This window comes from Corvus kubaryi, unplaced genomic scaffold, assembly GCF_017639235.1.
Source record: "Corvus kubaryi isolate FWS band 111438036 unplaced genomic scaffold, C.kubaryi_AGA036_p1.0 133, whole genome shotgun sequence".
NCBI classification, from domain to species: Eukaryota; Metazoa; Chordata; class Aves; order Passeriformes; family Corvidae; genus Corvus; species Corvus kubaryi.
This window is the reverse complement of record NW_024580667.1, coordinates 24,804,706-24,820,913: the sequence shown is the minus strand read 5'-3', so window position 1 is coordinate 24,820,913 and position 16,208 is coordinate 24,804,706. Positions and strand designations below refer to the sequence as shown.

Sequence of the window (16,208 nt, the reverse complement as noted above, 5' to 3'; positions counted from 1 at the left end):
CATTAATTATATTTTTAAATGCTAGGTAAGAACAAAGTATTATTGTTGGAAAGACTGCCTTTAGAATGGCCTCATTTTGGAAACAGGCTTTGGGTCTTTTTGTTGAATTTCACTTTTAAATTCAAATCCAGTGAAAAATCACAGCATTAGTATGTATGTTCCTGCATTTTATTCCAGCTAAAGACTTTTGGCCAACAGAGTTTTTTTAAAAAGCTAATGCTTTGCTGTACATGATTGGAATGCTGCTTCTGCTCCTTGTTTTTAAAAGGGAACACTGTCAATACACCAGTGGCTGCAGTACTTTAACACTAAGTGCCCAAACAGGATGATTTTCTTATTTTTATTGTTTTAGCCTGAGGCTTGGAAGATAGACAAAGAATTTGAGGACATGAGAAAATTTCTAGTATGCAAGAGGCAGGACTACTCCATTAAAAAATACGAGTTTTGTACGTGTTTTCTTTATTGCACAATTTACTGTGCAAGCACATCAGTTTAGCTTAATAGAAAGATCTTGTAATATCCAGACGAGTGAAGGCAGCTGCCATGTCCACTGGTCCCACTCTAAAACACTGCACTCTCTGGTGGGATACGCTGCCTTTGAGCTCCAAGTAACTTAGGAAACTCATCTCACCAGTGCTGGGGGCCAGAAGATTGGAGCTCTGAGCAGATCTGACCAGACCACGGTGTAGTGGCAAAACGGTGACTGCTGGAGAACAGGGAGACATGTGGACGTGCTGGCTGCAGTGTCTGGAGACATTCCAAGGCGTCCATGTGGGGACAGTAAGTACCAATATAAGATAGGTGCATGTGCAGACAGTTTGGTATTTTATATTACTTTATTCTTCCACTTACGTTGTGTGCTGTTCTTGACCTGAAAAGTGGAGCAAACTTGTCCCTAAGCATGTTGTCTCAGTGCCATCTACACTGTCACAGCCCCCACCAGGATAACCCTGGAAAGCTAAGCCAGACATGACATATTACCTGAGCACATCAACCATGGCAGTGAGTGCCCATCACTGGTGAGGCTGGATACATGGGGGCAACCTTGGAGGCCATGTCTTTACTCAGACCACATAGGACACCAGGATGCTCCCAGGCACTGAGATTCAGTCAACCATGCTGGCTTGTTGATGAGATGCCATGTAGGGCTCTCCCCCTGGGCATGATCTAAGAGAAAATCCTATCCCTAGGACGTGTTTTGGATGTATTCACTTGATTTCAGAGGCCATGAGTGTGTAATGGCTTGGGCACAGCCCCAGGGCTGCATTTGCCACAGGAGCACTGCCAGGCACATTGTCATGGCAGAGCCCAAGAGACAGCCCAGGGACCAGACCAAACCGCTGCACCAATTGCACCGAAGTAAACACCTACCTCTCATCTAAAGTCAGTGCATCTCCAGCAGCTTTAGACCAAGTAATCATCTACCCTTCTGCCTTTGAAATCCTAATGTAGGATCTGACCTCAATACCAAACACTTTGAAGTGGGCAGTCCTTTCCTACAAGCACTGGCTTTGGGTCAGGTCTAAGGAGTTCTACTCCTCATGGTACCAGGGACCTGAGATCCTGTCAAAGCCTGTGAAGGATTCAGCATTTTAAAAAAAACTTTCTTTCATTTAATTTATTGAATAATGGAATAGTACACAAACTCTAGTGAAATGTGATAGCTTCTGCATTTAGGCTAAAAGTAAATTAATATTTCTTACCTCTTTGTCATATTTTGTGATCTTTGGATTTAAAAGCCTTTGGTTATAAGAATATTTATAATAAAAATGTATGTGTAAATGCATCTAAACAAATGTACACACATGCACAAATAATCTTATTTTCCCTAAGAGGTGCTCTTTTATTGTCTTCATTTGAAAATTAATGCTCTCTTGAGATGAGGTTAAAAGCAATTTAATGTTACAATATCCTGATTATTGGCATTTGGCAGTTATTGCTAATGCTATTTTACAGGCCAGTTTTGATGGATTCCTGCTTTGACATCCAGTTATGATTCAATGCTTCACTTTCTTTTCCCTTTTCCCTCAGATGCTGTAATCCATAACAAGTAATTGTTTAAAATATGAAATCAGCAAGTATCGCCTGTAATTTTCCTTTTTTTCTTTCATGGCTACTAGGAAATGGTCTGAAAGAGGAGAAAAGAGTAAAATGTTCCTTCTGTTGTCCTCTTTTTTTTCTACTATTTATTCATTTTCCAAACATTGAACATAAAGAAGAAAATGCTGATAGAGGGGGAAAAACTCCAAAAACTCATTAAAAGCTTTCTGCCTGAAGTAATTCAGTTTGCTCTTCAAACCAGGGAAGTGTCTATAGTTAGATATGGCTGTGTTCCTTGAGAACATGAAGACATGACAGTGTATTATTAGTGAAGAAACTAAAGAGCAGCTGTTAGTTAGCACCTGGTTCGCAACAGCAGAACAGGAATACAAAGAGAGACTCTCTGTGTGTGCCTTGGCAGCAAGAAAGGAGCAAACATCTTAAAGTCCACTCTTCCCGTGAGAAAGCAGCACTCCCCTCAAGATGTCTATGCAGAGCCCTGAGAAGTGATGGCAAATAGTAGCTGGAAAGGAAAAAAGGGCTCAAAAGACAGTGAAAATCAAAACAAGGCACTATCTTACCTTGCTGCAGGTCAGTGCTGCCTCTGCTCAGGAGTCTGTGAACGACAGAGGGCAGGACAGACTTGCCTCTTTATTGGATTGCCCAAACTCTATGTTTCATAATTAGACAGTTGGGCATCCGTGCTTCGGGTGAGCTATAAATATGATATGTCCAAAGCAGCAGCCATGGGCAGGAGATAAGGACTGCAACATCTCTGTGCTAACCAGCTTTTTAAGGCATCATGGCTAGAGCTGCATGAGGGCCCCGATGGAAAGGGCTGTTGTGCTCTTGAGTAGTGCCAGCCCATCACTTTGCTGCATTTGGGAGTGCCTTCAGAAGGTGCTGCAAGAGACCCCAAGGAGATGGTGGTACTTCAGGGCTCAATATTTTGGCTGAGATACGAGAAACTCTAATTTATTAATCAGATTATTTGTCAGGCCTTTGGGATTGACAGAAACACCTTAAGAAGTGCTGACTGCTCTGTGGATGTAACAAACTCTAACACCCCTTCATCTGTCTGTCTGTCCGCCCCAGGTGTGCAGCCCTGTTGCAGGGTAGTTTGTGTCTTGTGTCCTGCCTTGTTTTTGCCCTGCATCTCCTTGCACAGGAAGCTGTAGTGACGCCTCACTACAAAAGACAGCAGCTTTAGAGATTAGCCTGACATCACAAAGTCAGGCTGTGTTGTCAGTAGCTCAGTGGTGAATTTTCTCCCTTCCTGCTGCAAGGTAAGTGTGATGATGAGTGAAGGGGACACTTGTACGTGAAAAAAGCAAGAGGTTTGAGATGGAAAAAAGCTCTTCCAGTAGCTCCCATGGGGAGAGTCTTGCTGGGTGTGGAGGAAAAGCTGTCCAAGCAAGGCTCAGTGTAGAGGTGGGGTTACAACCTACCTACCTCCTTGCCAATATTGGGTCCATCTCTGCATTTCAGTGTACTTCTGCAGAGGCAGTTGTAGCAGAGACATGGTCCTTGATACAAAATTGAACTGTTTCAAGGGGAGGAAAAGGAAAACCTCTTTAAGATGGGGAGGTGAAGAAACAGCAGCAGGCAAATGACTCTCCTTTCCACACCAGCATACTCATCTGAGGAAGTACTGTGCTGTTGAACTGAGGCTGCCAGTTTTTCCTCCTGCTGGCTGAAGAAGCAGTACTTGATGAGAGATTCAATTTCTTTGCTGGATTTATTTATTACTTCCATGGTCCTGAAGAAAACCTCATTCCCTTCATCTCCCTCTTTTCTCTCTTTTCTTCAGGGGTTTGTTTGAGCAATAGTCCTTAGGACTCCCACATTGTCTCTGAGCAGTTTGGGCAGCAAGTGTAGGTCAAGCTGCAGAGACTGGATACTAACACAAACTGTGTGCCAGGCTTTTTGGCATGACAAACTGATTTATGGTTTGACATGGAGCCCAGTCAGGTTCTATGGTTTTAACTCCAAACCAATGAGAAGTTGGCATCTGAGGCATTCATCCTAACATTAAAAAGATCACAACAGCATGTCCTCAGCCTCTGCCAAGCAGCATGATTTGACAGCCTCAGTCAAGCCTCTGGGAGAAAATGACTTTCACACATCTCCTTTTATCCATGCAGAAATGCCTAGCTTCCAAGCACTGTGGATGAGGAGCATGGCCTAGAGACTTTGGTTAGGGAGATAAGAAAAATATCCCACAGATTCCTGGGGAAAGTATTGTTCCTCCTAGATCTAGTGCTTTTTGCCTCATGTTCCTTTAGCTACCATGTAAACAGTCCTTTCGCATTTCCTAGAACAATAAACAGTTATGAAAAGCTGTTTAAGAAGCAAAAATGGGCTAGTTAAGGCATATGTTTGGACAGCTCTGGAAAGCCTCAACCTTTTCATGTTAGCCAATTTTTTTGTTTGCATGATTCAAAGGTCCGGCTGGTGTTGTAGAAACAACATGGATAAATGATGGTTGTCCCCTGGCCCAGTCCAGGATGTTCTGAGCATTCTAAACTAATGACATGTTTAATCCCCAGGTGTTAGCCTGACTGCAGAACATATTTGGATCTGGTGTACACATCCAGCATCTAGGGACCAGCTTGGGATAAATGTTGCCTTCCAGAACACTCAATCTAAAAACCTGAGAAGGTGGATTACAGATCTGCTAATGCAAACATTACTGCTTTTCCCTCTGCTAAGAGCAAATGTTCTCTAAAGCTGGTTACCCCACGTTGTCCCACTAGTGTCATTTTGGGTGCTCCTTTACTCTTGAGGAGCCTCACCAGGGAAAGGACTCCTTGCAAGAGGATGCTGCCAGAAAGCTAAAGCATCAGCAACATGTCAGGCCTTGATCCTGTGCTCCTGGCAGCAGGTAACAGCTGAGCCACTTCCTTGAGATGGGCAGGGGAATGCCCCCACACTCAGGGCACCAGCACTTCCAAGGTACAGAAAGGTGGCAGGCTAACAGTAGAGGAGAGGTATTCCTGTGGATGTTGTCAGAAGCAGAGACATCTCCAGGTGTCTCAGCTATACAGTGGTATTGGCATTTAGCCTTTATGAAGACGGATGGGGGCTGAGACTCTCTATCCTAAAGCAGTGATGGTATTGCTTGGCACAGGCCCCCTTGCCATTTCCATGGGGCAGTAGCCTTGCTGCTTCCACGACTAAGGCACAGGCAGACAGCAAAGCAAGAATTTCAGCAGGTTCCCTACTCCAAGGCAATGGGATGTATGTGTACAAGAAGAGCTGCTTTACAATCACAGAATCATTTAGGCTGGAAAAGTCCTTTAAGATAATTGAGTCCAAATGTGCTTTAGAAATAGAAAGGAAATGCTGCAAGCTGTAAAGCACAGCTCCTGTGGAAACCATACCAAGGTGCCACTAGCCATTCATTGCTCTGAGGTTAGAGGTTTTAGCACTAATCCCTCTCAATCAGGATTCACCCTGCCGTTCTTTGCAAGTCACAGAAGATGCCAGAGTCTGGGCATCCAAGAAGAATGTAAATGTTCAGGATAGGTTTAACAAACCAAAGTCTAACTAGCTTGCACTGGTACTGTCTTTACTAAAAGAAGAGCTCTACTAATAGATATTCATAGGAATTCATAGGAATCTGCCCTTGCTGTCCTGACATTTGTGTTCATGGCAGGTAGCACAGCGATTAAAACTGTGTAATGATGTTGTTGAGCCTTTAATCTAATTTGGGGGATTTAGAGGTGGGTTCCATACATATGATATTGACTGCCAGAGACTTAGCAGCAGAGCCAGAGGGGAAGAGGGCACCTGTGGAGATTGTGCTGGTAGTTGATATTTTGCAAACACTTCACACTCAGGTCCTCACAGTGAGGAAGATGGGATGAGCATTTGCTGTTATGAACAGGGGATTCATCTGTGTTAGCAAGACATCCGCCTGTCTGCTTCTTCTAGCCCTTCACAGCCACAGGTCACACCAATGCCTTCCAAATTAGACACCTGCACATAAAACTGCACACCTAGCTCCCCCACACCTGGGGGAAGAGCATGCTCAAATGCCAACCCCCACGGAAACCTGCCCACAGCTTTGGCCATCATCTGACATCTTCAGGCCTTCCCAGACCTGTGAAAATGTTTGTGGCAGGCAGCATTTGGGCTCTAGCAACAGCAGGCTCAGGGATGCCAGTGAACTCCACATCTCTGGGAATGGGGAGTACCTGGAGGGTCCCAACCCCATGTCTCTCCTGGTGGGCATCTCTCCTCGTGGACAACATTGTGCTCAGACTGTGGAGTACAGGTGAGATGTGGGTGCTTTCGTATGAAGCAGCAAAGCATGGTGATTTCCAAGGGCCTCATCTCTGCCTGATTTCCCCTCCTGCCCTGTGTTTTGAGCTGAAGCTCCAAGAAGATGTCATTGCTGTATGATATGCTCAGGCTTGAGAGCAGGTTGAAACACTTGGAGCCCTGTGACCCGCATGTTTTCCATGGATACTCTCATCAGCAATTCACCTCTCCCAGTTTTTGCCATCAAAAGCTGTCATTGGGTGTAAGCCAGTCACCTGTGTGCTTTCTATTGGGACTGGAGGTGCCTATCTCCTGCTGCTCACTACCTGGTGAGAGAAGATGGCTCACACCAGACTTTCTTTCACATAAATTTGGTCACCAGATAACTTCTGGTCACTGAATTTGTGTGAAATATGCCTCACTCAGCATGAGATGCCCTGGCTTTGAGTAGTGTGCTGCAAAAATGCCTGTGTTGGGTGAGATGTAGGTTAACCTAGCCTATTTTCTTGCTTCCAGCCAGCAGTTTGTGCTTTGGAATATATATATCCCAAAACAGTTCCTTGAATTCCCCACAGGTTTTGGGTTGGGAACTCTCTGGGACAGAAGCAAATTATATTTAATGACCTTGATGCATTTTTTTTCCTTTTCATTCAGTGAATTTCCTGCTGTTTCTGATCCCAAACTTGAGATGTCTGTTCTCTCCCATGCCCAGCCTCTGCACCTTGTACCCCGGTGGCTGTCAGAGCTCAGAGCACAGGCAGGAGATCTTCCCCTAGCACAAACAATGCCACGTTTGGGTAAATGACGCAGATGTGCCTTAGTTTGAAAATTCAGATGCCCAGCTCTCTCCAAAACCTCTAAAACCAAACTTTGCATGGAAAACTTAGGGAAATTTTCCCTTTCTGCCTCTCTCCTTCCTGTGTCCCACTCACACTGAGGGAGATGAATCCAGTCCCCAGGCTGCCTTTCTGCGCCTACTTAATAATGGCCCCATGTCTCAGGGTTCATTCTGCAGACCTGATGGCACAGCACTGACAAATGCCCTGAGTAAAGAGAGAACTGGGTGATGACTCTTAAGCCAGAGGAAACTCTGGATATATTTTCAGAGTAGAAACGAAGTTGGAAAAGCAGAAATCATTTCCTCTTCACTCCTCCATTTATGTGTCCAGCAAATATCACAGCTCACAAAAGGTCACTGCTCTTAGCAGCTGTTTCATGGCTCCATCTCTGCCCTTTCCCATTTTGGCTGAAATACTCGTTCAGTATGCTTTAGCTGCTGTTTTTGGATCATGCTAAGACTTCTTCAGTCCAAAACTAAATCTACCCTCATAATCCACCAAAATAAGTCCTTACAAAGCTAAGCAGGCTTCACTTAACAATAATAAAACCTTTTGTGGTTTTTAGTGACAGAGGAATCCAAGTGATTGCCTGAGTTCAAAGCAGATGAGAGGAGCAATCCCAGTAACATTGAATTTTGGTGCCCTGTTTGCCAACTTACTTGCCTGTTTGAACTAAAGCCTTTACCCCATTCTACCTAACTCCACCAGTGAGTATATGTGCAAAAAATTCTTTCAGGACTCCTTTTAGAAGAGATGCATTTTCTCCTGAGGTAACCCTTATCTCAGAGAAGTACAGTGCTGTGATGCCAGCAGCGGGATCAGGAGTTGCCGCTAGCAAAATGAAGAAATCAAGAGCCCAGCCTGCTTTGCCTGCCTCCAAGTACGAGGTTGTTTGTATGGATCAGGAATTTTAGCCTAAGCAGTTTTATTTTATCATGCACAAAGACAAGAGCAGATTTTTGTAATAGAAGCTGTAAATTGCCTTAAGCATGGGTGTAATCAGCAGCCCCCCCATAATAAGTAATAATAATCCCAGCTCTGACATTAATTCATGGTGTGACCTTGGACATGACACTCACATCCGTTACCCAACCTGGCAAGAACATTCAAGTCCCACTGAAGGACAGAGATGGTGCAAGTGCCAAGTGCTTTGAAAAGTAATCAAATTAAGCTCCCAAGGGCTCAGGTTTCCCACTTGTAGGGGAAATTTTGGAAGAGATGACTGCTCAAGAACAAGGTCTGAAAAATACACTGAGATGATAAAAAACCCCAGCCCTCAGTGGATTGGAGTTTTCCACACCTCCACAGACAGTAAAAGGATCTTTCTGTCAGGAGCAATTTCCCTACAAAAAGTCCCATGACTGATAGCTCTTTCCCCATGTCTTTTGACTCAGGTTTCGTGCTGAGTGAGGGGTACCTGGTCCCCAGAAGAGGTGCTTCAGCACCTCAAAATCATCCTGTCTGCACCCATTACTAATCTATTGCAGTCAATAGGTTGTTCTTAGGCTATATAAAGTAGGCCTTCAGATGTAAAATTAGTATGACATTCTACTACCTTCAAAGGCACTTCCCAAAACAGTGTGCAAATAGAAACTAGGATAATGCAGCTGGAAATGGTGATAAATCTAAAATCTTGCACAAAAATATTTAAGCCTTATCTGTGTCTGCTCACTGTGAAGTAGGGCAGTAACCCCCTTTCTTGATATTGCCCTAATGTAATCCTGGTGGCTCAGGTTAGCCTGCTGAAGGCCATCATGTGCAATTTGAAGCAAGCCCAGTGACATTAAAAAGTTGTGTTTATGAAGAGCAGCTGCTGGTGTTACAGGGTATGTCCTTCCTTCCCCTGAAGACACAACCAACTGGTAACTCAATCTTTGCTAGAACTTTGCTGAAAGAAGTGCGGCCTAGGGCTACCGTGTACCTGCTAGGCTCTTTAGCACAATGAGAAGAATTTCACTGTAGAGCCTAGATTAGTCTGGATGCAAGCGCTCAGATTAATGTCCAACCTGCCACCTGCCACTGCCCCAGATCCTGTACGTGACTACAATAAATTTCAAATGCTTCTTTTCTCTTCTCATTGGGTCACTTATTTTCTCATCCATGACATAAAAAGTCTGAAGATGATTGAATTAATACTTCATCTGTTTCAGTGATGCCTTTCGTGAGAGCTCATAAGGATCTCACTGGTGGATGAAAAGAGTTATGTATATTAAAACTGCCAGTAGTTTTATGCTTAAGTTTAACAGAGAACATGATATTTAGCAGGAGGACAGCTCCTTATGCCACCTCAGTTGAACAATAGCTACTTCTGGCACCACCAGGGTTGTTCAGATCTTTCAAAAACAATTCAAAGACAAATTATCAGCTCTATGGGCATGCATTAATTTGAAAGACTTGACAGACATATTTAGCTATTAAGTTTTTGGAGCACAGAAATCAAAACCAAAGCATGCTGAGCAAGTACCTGACATGTCTTTGCTATATGGACCTTCTCAGCCAAAACTAGCTAAATTTTTACACACTGATCAAAAGAGCTCTCTAATTTTCAAATTGTTGGGGAAAAAAAACCCCACAGTGTCTTTCCTATGCTTTAAAAAAATGCACTTACATTCAATATGACTGAAGGACAGTGAGATTAGAGTCTTCATCATGCAAAATCTGCATTCTGTTTTTGCACATACCCTGGCAATGAATTTGCTGACCTTTTTCTAACGCTACCTGTATGCATACCTCACAAGACCATCATCCAATGTAACACTAGACCACCTCAGTATTACCACAATTTTCTTTGCATTTTCTTCCATGTTCCACCATCTCTTTTCCTCTTAGCTGCTATGGCTGGCACACTACATCTCCCCTGCTTCCTTTCTGCCCCAGACACCTGCAGTGTCAGCACTGTGGTCTTCCAACCTCCCCTCTCCACTCAAGCCATGAAACCTGCAAGGTAATCCTTTGAATTGCTGCCTCCTTAGCATCCTTGCCACCACTTCTTTCCCCTCAAGGATTAACAGATGTTTCCTCAAAACATTTGCCGTTTTGCACCTTCCCCTCATTCCCTTCATCTCCCCATTTAAGCTTATTTCCCTACAGCACATTATTACTCTTCGTTTGCCATTGACAAATGTCCTTGTGGTATTCCTCACCTATCCAGCCCCGCACAAGCTGCACGTCTGGCCCCGTTTTGGCAGGGTGTGCCAAAGCAGGGCAGGAGCTGTGGCCATCTGTTGCAGCTGTTGTTTTATGGCTCCTCGCCGCACTGGAGCAGCCCCCGTCTCTCAAGCAGGAGGGCTGCAGAGGGCAGTTGAAATCAATAAATCACCCAGACATGCCAGGTATGCCCAGGGATAGCAATAAGGGCAGCTGCTGAGTGTAACCCAAGCACATCTTGGAAAACACTTCCGTAAACAAATCTGCCATTGAATTTTTGGGCACAAATATTAAATATTCTGGACAGCACGCTGCCGAGATGGAGACAAGAGGTTCACAGCTCTCTTTGATCTGTGATTGTGCTAAATTTAGCTCCTGCTCAGCAGGCAGCAATGCTTCTTCCCATCTTTTAGGAAAAAATTGCTCTTTTGCAAGAATGTATTGAGAAGAAGGTGTTTTTCTGAGTCTCTGCATGAGCCATGGGTATTACCTGCAGTTTGAAATTGATCTTGGGCCTGAACAGATTCAGTAGTTGCCAAATCTAAAGAAATATGAAAAGAAAGACCTCCTGGCATCATAGAGTCTAGAACTAAGGGAGATGAACAAATAGAAAGAAAGTGAAATTGTTATCTCTGCCTTGCATTCTGAAATGCATTTAGAGCATTCAGCTCTGCATATCATCACAACAAATCCTAAAGCAAGACTGGATCCCAGACCTGTGGTCTCTCTGACTGTGATGCTGTTCTGGTCCAGATCTTTTGTTATGTCAGGAAGGGCTCTGGAGACAACTTCGCCTTCCGTAAATAAAATTTTTAGTAAAAAAGATATTGACTATTGGCAGATATTGATGATGATATTGATGATGATAAGGAGAAGGAGGAGGAAGAGGTGAAAGTGTGGTAGGGAAAGGCCAGGGGATCCCAGAAACACAGCTCTCGAAGTACCCTTTCTGGCACTGTTGTTTTAAAGGACTGAATTGAGAAGTCTTTCACATATGGGACCTTTGCTGCTATGATGAAAAATGACTTGCATCATCTCTCCATGTGACTCAAGCAGTTCTGTTCCTTTTCAAACATGTCAGCAGCCCAAATTGCTCAGCTTTTTCTTGGTAGCTCTGTAGATTTGAATGCCAGAATCTTATTGAGGACAACCCTTTCTGTATAACACTGTCCAGCCAGCAGTGCTTGTGAAAAAATGAAAGTTATTTTCTAAGTCAAAACCATTTTTCACAGAGATGTGATCATGTTAATGTCAAACGACCCAAGATTATTCCTCCTGTACGTGTGACTATTGCAGAGGTATCTATAGCCCTTACAAAAGAAGTTAAAACTTCTGCCATCAGCAACTGGTTTTGAAACTTTGCAGGTGAGGATTTTCACCACTGTCCCATATGAAAACTAAACACAGGGACTGCTTGATGCATCAGCTAATATGAATCCTGGATTTGGGAGAACAGATGAAAAATAAAATTGTGTTAATAGAATATGGAGTATGATAAATTATTTTTGGTTTTAATGTTTCCCGGAAGTCTCCCATCCAGTACATCAAAACCTTTGAAGGAAGAGGATGCCATCTTGGTGTATTGCAGGGTCATAGATCATGCCAAGCATTTTCATGTCATTTTCATCCTGAAATAATTTGATTGCCATTAATTCTTGTCTCAATACAGTCAAGATCTAATTAACTACATGTATTACCACCGTTTATATCTGCTATGATTGTTAACTTATTCATATATACTAGCTGGTGTTTTCAGTGTATAAAAAATTAATGCAAGGAGGCCTGAATCTTGCTCTGCCTTTGAGGAGAAGCTCTCCTTCACAGTCAACATGCATTAAGGTAAGTAGCAAGATATTTGGTCTGGGCAGAAGAACACACCTATCCAGCAGGCACCAACACTTCCCAGCTCAGGCAATGGCATGAGTGGGAGAGGTGTGATGAGGACCTGAAATACCCTAGGGGAGAAAAGAGGTGTGCAAGGACATGCATACCCCTGAATAAACATCCCTTCTATGAAATACATGCTGTGGACCAGGTCTTGCTTAAAGACAAGTTTCCAGCTGAAAGGTATGTAAGCATGCTGAGAGCATTTTAACAGGATAAAACAGATAACAGAATAATCTGTCTGCAGCTGTAAGTTTTCTTTTCTTTAGGCACAGCTGCCTCCAAATAAGGAGATTGTAATGCTGATCTTTGGATTCCTGAATAAATTCATTCCTTACTTTATCTTCAAGCCTGTCTGGTGGTAGGAGTGATTTAAGGATAACTGGCAAGCCACCATCATTCCATTCCCATACAAGCCACAGTTCACTAAAGGGGGGTGGACGATTCTCCTAGGAAAGATACAAAGCCAGAGGTAGCCAGATGCTTCTCCACAAGTTGCATGAGACATTGTGAAAGTTGATAATGAGGCTTGTAAAGGAAGTCTTCTTGGGACACAGTCTTCACCTCTGGAAAGCTGGAAAAGTGCCTCAGCAACGATCTCCATCAAGTTCAGGGTGCTAGGGTTGGCTGAACTTTGTGATCTTTGGGATAGAGAGGAGGCTGCTGCAGCTCTGTGTTCATGGGTCCAGCCTGTAGTGAGGCTGAGCATATATTCCTGATAGGCAGACACCCACATGCACACAATATGCACATTGCTGGATATGCACATGCTGGATATCCACATGCACATGGATCAGCACAAAGGGGAATCAGTGCTGTTATCAGTATCACCCGCACTCACACAAACATGAGCAGCACAGACAGCCCCACCTTGTTGCCCCTCTCTGGGGAATCAGGTCTGAAGGCTGCTTCTGGGATATAAACACAATGTACGTCATTTCAGGACATACTTCAGGAGCTGGTCGTAGACACCCTGTCCTCCACTTGGCACCTAGCTCCCAGTCTCCTCCAGCTTGGATCTATGAGCCTGAGAGGTCTGTGATTCCTCTCTGGGTACTGGTACTCCCTAATCCTACCGGTCTGGTCTGAAGCTTGGCAGCACTCACACTAAATGGCTCAGGACAGAGAATACACCCTCAGAGAAGACAGGTAGAAATAAGATCTAGTGAAAATACCAGATAGGTGGTGGTGTAGAAGCACCATCAAGCTCCATCAAGCAAGTGTACACTCAATTGGGCCCTTTTATCTCCATTCCCCCTCTATTTCCTCATGTTTGTTATCCCCACAGTTCATCTCAATTCCTTCATTTTTCCACTTCTGGTCTTTCCCATCAGCATCCCTTACTGAGACCCACATATTCCCACATTCCCCTGAAAACCTACTGTGAGACTTTTTATCCAAGTCTCAAATTGTCCCTCCTGTGCATACTGCATTAAGTCCTGCATCCTTTTAGGCATTATCTCCCTATCCTGTGTATGGCTCTCTGACCTGTTGGGCTGTCCCATCATGGGGTGTTTCTTTTCTGTTGATGGTGGTAGGGAGTTGATTCACTTGGGCCCTATTTTCACTGCTCAAGTCACTAGGCTGCCTCCATCTGCCATTGATCCTTGCTGCTCTTACTGTTTACTTCTTTCTTACTTGCCCTTTAGACACATAATTTAACACATAAAACCTAAAGTTGCTCTTTGGGTGGCTAATAAAAGTAAAAGCCAAGCAGAACTTCCCATAGGGAGCCATACTACATGCTCTCTTGGCACTCCTGTCTCCACAGACTATATCTAAACAAAGTAAAAGTACCTCTTAAGCACAGAGGAATACCTGGATCTCCAGATCTGCTTGCATGTGTAAGACTAGGTTTCCACAAGTAATTTTGATGGATTCCATCCTGGAATGTCCAACTTGAAGTACATAAAAGAAGCATGATTTCTAGGGGATTCAAATGCCGATGAAAGTCAGTCCTCTGAAAGCTTCATATGCCCACAGAACAGAATCTATCCCCTCCCCTGGAAGCACAAGTGCTGCATTTATCCTCAGCACCTCTGCCTCACATACTCCTGGAACTGAAATAACCCTAATTGCCATAATTTAATTAAACTATCAGTTTGAAATGTCTGACTGTTGTATTGAGACTGCGTGGAAAATATGAGGGCAGATAATTGTGTTAGCTAGGAATAATCAGACAGCTTGCAGTGTAAGAATAGAAAGGCTGATGTTAAGCACAATCCAAGCCAACAAATCCTGAGGCTATGGCATTAGGCTGGTCCTGTTGTGGACTGCTGAAGAACTGAGGCTGTAAATGTTTATTTTAAAATGGGCATCCAAGGTGTGCTCCAGATGATTTGTTACTCCTTACTGAGGTTCTGTGTACTCCCTCAATAACCACTATTGACATTAGCCCAGCCAGTGCTTGCTACAGCCTGAGCAAAGCCATTTGTAGGAGGGAGAGCGCAGGACCTGGGCTGACTGTTGGCAACATCCTTAGAGACTAACCACAGTTAGGGAGGCTTTGGCCTCTTTTATTTATACTCAGATGACTAACCACAGTTAGGGAGGCTTTGGCCTCTTTTATTTATACTCAGACGGCTTTTTTCTTTACAGGCATTATGTTTACTTTCACCTCACTCAAACTGAAGAGCTGTCCTGTGAGAAAGGAGACCTACCGTGGCAGCTGCACGACGCTCTCCACCTCTGAGAAAGCTTTATCAATCCACTGTACCACAGGTGGGAGCTATGCTGTATGGTTTTCTCTGAGCTTTCCAGTGTGCTTTAGGAGCAGAGAATTCTCTGACAGGGCTGTGGTAATAACCTTCTACTCCATAATCCTTGTCACTTCAGCCCTACCGAGTGGTCTCCCCACCCTCAGCCCATTCTAGCAACTCCTGCCCAGGAAGTAGGGTAACACAGCAGATCTGGTATTTGGAGTGGCACAGCTGGAGGTGGCTGCTAGTGGGGAGAAAGCAGCACCACTATGTTTGCTTATCCCTTATCAGCATACTTTGAATAAAAGACCATAATCCTTGTTGATTATATTGACATACATTAAAAAGAGCCTCTACCAAGAGACTGGGAAGTCATGGCAGCTAATTAGTAGGAAAGCCATTAAAAGACATTTTATCTTAAAAGTAGCAAGGTGTGAAAACTCTCTGTTTCTAAGGCTGACCAGTTGTGTGATGTCAGTTCTAAGGCAAAATCATAAAGCAGGCTGCTAAAAGCAATCATTAAAAAGCAAAAGTCTTGATTTTCCAACTGTTCTGAAGATGTTGTTTTTAGGGTGTGTGCTAAATGCATCTGTGTGCTTCTAAACCAAAAGATGTGAAAGGAAACAAATGTGAGACTTGTATCACATCAGCAGCTTGCCTCATAGGGCTTTCACACTGGGAGTCTACTCTTTGGGCTTTCTCAAAATGGAAAAGCAAAGCTCAGTTCAGCCCAAACACAACCCAGATTATAAAGACTGACTTTGGACCAAGCCCAGACTAAAACAAGACACAGCTCTCGTTAGCCCAAATCAAACCTCTGCCTTTCCTGCCATTTGCTCACCAGCTCCCAGGACAGTCACAAGGATTGCCATGGGTTTGTAAACTCCCCTGTGAGTCTGTAGGCTCAGGGGTCACCCTGGTACCTCATTCTGCTGGTCACCTTCTGCCCCTCATGACAGCATCTGCCCAGCATGGCTCTGGGGAGGGGACATCTGAGCCTGGCTCTGCAACCTCGTCCTGCCCCAGTGCTTCTTGCTTTTCCTGGCCCTTCAGGAGCCCTGGCTGACAGCTGAGTCATGGACTGCATTACTCTGCAGGAGCTCCTGCTGCTCCATTTCAGCTGTCTGATGGGTCCTGCAGCCAAAGGCCCTCTGGGCTGTCCTCCTTACAAATCAAAACAGGAAGAGAAATGTAACATTAAAAATAATCCAGGCATTAGGCTATGAGTTGCTATGGGGAGCAGAAACCCAACCAAACAACAAGAAAAAGAAAACCCCCAAAACTTCTTAAATGTCATGGTATCCTAATTATCTCTGCCTGAACTCTTTTCCTG

General features: G+C 44.1%; 1 protein-coding gene across 2 annotated transcripts in view; it reads right to left on the bottom strand.

The window, feature by feature from the left end:
- FHL2 (four and a half LIM domains 2) overlaps positions 1 to 16,208 on the bottom strand; it is a 54,351-nt gene that overhangs the window by 34,956 nt on the left and 3,187 nt on the right. Inside the window, exon 1 of one of the 2 annotated variants that reach the window (XM_042039725.1) lies at positions 2,622 to 2,718. The exons of the other annotated variant lie outside the window; for it this stretch is intronic. The gene's annotated coding sequence lies outside the window, so the exon portion shown is untranslated. Of the gene's footprint in view, positions 1 to 2,621; positions 2,719 to 16,208 lie in introns of those variants that run through there. 2 annotated transcript variants of the gene reach the window in all.